The sequence below is a fragment of the Neodiprion fabricii genome, chromosome 4 (genome assembly GCF_021155785.1).
Source record: "Neodiprion fabricii isolate iyNeoFabr1 chromosome 4, iyNeoFabr1.1, whole genome shotgun sequence".
Lineage (NCBI taxonomy): Eukaryota > Metazoa > Arthropoda > Insecta > Hymenoptera > Diprionidae > Neodiprion > Neodiprion fabricii.
This window is the reverse complement of record NC_060242.1, coordinates 5,621,330-5,625,784: the sequence shown is the minus strand read 5'-3', so window position 1 is coordinate 5,625,784 and position 4,455 is coordinate 5,621,330.

The window sequence follows — 4,455 nt, the reverse complement described above, 5'->3', positions numbered from 1 at the left end:
TCCGGGTGATCGTTCGTGCAGCAGCTCAAAGTGAACCAGGGCTTGTAGCCTTTAAATTGCAAATAAATTGACTCAATATCGTCCAATAGGGATTTCTTCCCGCTGCGTAACAGCAGCTGCCCAGCCTTGGAATCACTGGAGAAAATTGATGGCTTCGGGCTGACGCTGATCGGCTGGTTTGCTAAAAACAGAATCGATGCATCTGTATCTCGCGTAAAAAGTACCAGCTGATAGGAAAAAAAAAATCGTTACCACGTTACTAATTTCAGCCTGGCAAAAATGTACAGTAACAAATTTTTCACCCATCCGCTCGGGATCTTTTAAGGGGTTATATGCGGTCTGAATTTTTTAAATCGAGTTTCTTTTTTCTAATTTCTGTTTCTTTACGTATATACATTCAAGTATATACACGAAAATTTTCATGTCGATCCAACAAATATTCTCGAAGTTACGCCAATATATTCAAAGACGCCTTGGAGGGTATAAAGAGCTTTTGAAATTTTCAACGCGTTTTTCTAAAAACTATGTTTTCAAAGCTGGTGAGCAGGATTTATCGGACACGGCCGAATCGATCAGTCTCAAATTTTGTACACAAGCTTTATGAATATATTTTTCAGTTCTTCATAGAAGGTATTTTCTCGAAGATAAATATTTTCCATTTTATATACAAATCAAGGCGAAAATTTTTATGGAAAATTGAAATTTTCTTTTTGAAAAGCCGCTGTTCCGTTAAAAATTAATATTTTACTCATTTCTTCGAACGAAGCCAGATAATACCTTCTATTAACTGAATCTTTCTGCATTTTCATTTCGGGTGAAATCCAGTCCAGATATATCTTGCTCGCCGCAAAACGCTATTTTTTATCAGGTGCTCCCGGAGATCGGTTATAGCAACTTTAAAAATCGTTATTTTTACAAATGAAAAACTATCAAAATGAAGCTCAATGCTACCCCAATGTGTGGATGAATTTTTATATTGATAAATTGAAATATGTCTTCGTGAAAAATTCTTGAAAAATCGCCTGTTTTCGGCCTCTTGAGTTGGTACAAACTCCTTAATCAGGACGCGGTCCGATTCTTCTTCGATCGTTGAGGGCAACCCAGATTGGCGAAAGCCGATAGTTTTGCACTGTGACATTCGTGCGGATTCACGTGTGCGCTGCTTGAAGGGAAGGAATAAGACTTGGGGTGCATGCCTTATGTTTCTAAATCACACGTTTACACTGAGAAAAATTTCATTTGTTACAGTAAAAAATATAGTAACAGTGATCGTGATGAGAAAGAATAGTAACGGATACTAGACTTTCCGGTAGCAGGTAGAAAATTAATTTTCATTTTCTACCTAGAACTATATTTTTCGATTGTTGTAAAAAATGAAAATAGTTAGTCAGAGATTCAGGATGCGCGAGGAAAACCGTCCAATTATCTGCGAGTAATCACTTGGGATTTATTGTCTGCGTGAATGTGTGAACCTTGACGCTTTGTTGAGAAACATATTATCAATATTAAACACTTGTTTCGAGCTGTTGGTACAGGCAATGAAACGAGTCGTAAGGTTGAGCGCGTAGATGGATTTCATTGGCGCAATAATATGAAAAAATAGGAATCATGCGAACTTTTTAAAGTTATTAAGACCATTATTTGTTCATTTGATTTGGCGGAGTCTCGATTTTTTCTCAAATCTTATAAGAAACGATCGTTATTTCAAACTCAGTTCACGTCCTCGTTTCTGGTATAAATTGTTTCACTCGACTGTACGTCCGATACTTTAATCGAAGGTACATCTATCCGATTGTTATATTTGTTCAAAACAATTATACTGATTTATTCAGAGAAATGTTTGTCAGACCCAGCGAACTATTGTTCGCTCAGTTTTCGGGAGAGAAGACAATTGAGGTCGTAATCTTATCCATGGTCATTTTCACTATCAAATTCGATTAGCTTAGCTGTAAACAATAAAGCGAACACCTCACACAATAGTAATTTGCTCTCGTTGTTTTTCTTAGTAAAACCATTCTTTAAATTGACCTTAAATACATTAACGATCTGCAGGTGTTCAACTATTGTCGAACTTGTTCTGTGACACATCGATCATCGGATCGAATAATTACAAAAATAGGCCGGGACTCCCTTCGTTGAGATAAAAACAAATTTTTCGTTTAACATTATCGTGAATAATTTTGACTATCGTGAAACGCTTTTCGATGTTCTCAAAACTCCGAGTTATTACATAGTCGTTAGTCTAATTTCAAACGCCTATATAGCGTTTTGTCACTTTGTTGATTAGACGAAATTCAATCTAACGAAATATTATATTATTTACGGCAGAGTTATTACTCCGCGTTTGAAATTCTTTTTTTTGTTTTTTCTTTTTTTTTTTTTACATGCGATCAATCCCCTTTGAAAATAATTGCTTCCCCTTTTTCCTGCTCATTTATTTCCGCGGAAAATCCAAGATGGAATTTGCCTCATGAGGGAATCTGGAGAGAAAAGTATCAGCGACGCTGCGTCTCAGTCTTTACAGAATACAACTTAATCCGATTGGTAGAACGGAGTCGTCCTCGTCGTTATTAGGCTTTGATGCTTCTGCGCCATGCTTCGAGAAATTTCTCTTTCAATTGTTTCTCCGGTTTGTCCTCGGAATGAAATCCGACCCAATTAATCGAGTCGAATGTTGGAGGATAAATAATCTGGATAAATTTTTGGGCCTCGGTTTATTACCAGGGAAAATTAATAAGTAACAAGCGTACAGATAGAATAAAATGGCACGATAGTTTTTTTTTTCGGTAAAAATCCATGCATAAATAACTATTTTAACGTGTAAACAATAATCAGTATAGGTGTACAGAATCGTGAAACAACGCATCGTCAATTTTTCCTATGCGTCAGGGAACGAAAAGAAAAAAAAAAAAACTGTCAGCCGTTACCTTACCTCCAACATGTAACACTGAGCCTTAGCCAAGGCTGCTCTAGGCAAGACCCAGATTGTAAGACTTCATTTGGGTGACGGCTATACTGTTAATAATTTAAGACTCTTCCAAGTGCTTTCCGTATACCGTTATAGGTATACGCTAATTTGCAGTAGCGTCGACGTCATCATCGAATCTTCATCGATTAAGGAACTTGGCTTCCGAAAAATTTGTACTATTTAACAATTTTTATCACGGAAAATTCGTGAATTGAGCATTTATCAAATCAGATGTATTCGCGAGAGATAAAAAATTAGAAGAAAAGATTATAGATATCAGTGTTTCTTTTCAAGACTCTTTAAAATGATTATTAATCTCCTAGATTTGTTGATCATAATCGATATTGTTAAATTAATTACTAAAAGTAAAGTGTTTCAGTGAAATCATTGAGAATAGTCTTCCGAATAAAATAATCTATCGTAGAATGAAATCTAACGAAGCTGCTAGATGTGTTGAATAATTTTGAAGGAATTTTAAACGAAACATCGATGTCTGAGCTATTCTGTATTATTCCACCAATATTTTTGATTTTTTAATTGTTAAAGAGATCTTCGCAACTTAGAAACACGATAATCTTACTATTTCACAATAAAGTTGATAAAAATAACGAATTTTGGATCGGTTAATCCCTTTAAAATTCAAAATCCAAATTTACGAACCCATTAGACCATTTCTTAGTATTCGTACAACAAAGATTTGTGTAAACCGAGCTTCCCTGTTACCTCTGATAAATTTTTTCTCTGCCATCCGACTCGAATGTTTATCACCTACATAAATTTCTCTCAGTGGTTTCATCGCGGATAAAAACGAAACAACGTCGAAAGAGTCCGAAGCGAAGGGCGAGAGTCCCAGGTGTTTGCTCCAAGTGTAAATGGCAATGAAGTCACCAGAGATTTAACAGCGATTGCTATCTGGAGGAAAGAGGAACAATTATTGAGGCGATGAAACACCGGCTGATTGTGAGAGGTACACATTTTATCCGACTTTAATCATCCCATTTAGCACCGCTGCAACTCGACAATCGAATAGGTATTGATTTACTTTCTACACGTTATAAAGCAGAAAAAATCTCCGTAATACGTACCACTGTAATGATCATTACCCGTGCGATAAGAAGTAAACTGCGAATGAGAAAAAAAAAAAAAAATTTCACTCATTGAATAATAATGCTGGAAGGAAAGCTGCGGCAATTTCCATGAAGGAAATTGTACGTATATGTATATGACTACTGCTGCTGGAAATCTAACTCTCGATGGCTCATTTATTAGTTGAAAATACTCGTTCGATCCATTCCGCGTTTGTGCTTCCTTCGTTCGTAACGAGAATTACGACGTAAGAAATCCAGCCGGCATTTTGTGACTAATTAATTTTTCAGCTTCGCTAAATCGCAGCTGAAGATTTAGCGCGATTCCTTATACACCGTAAAGATTACGCTATAAAGCTCAAATAAGAAAAAAAAAAAAAAAAATTCATCGTTCGACAAAAA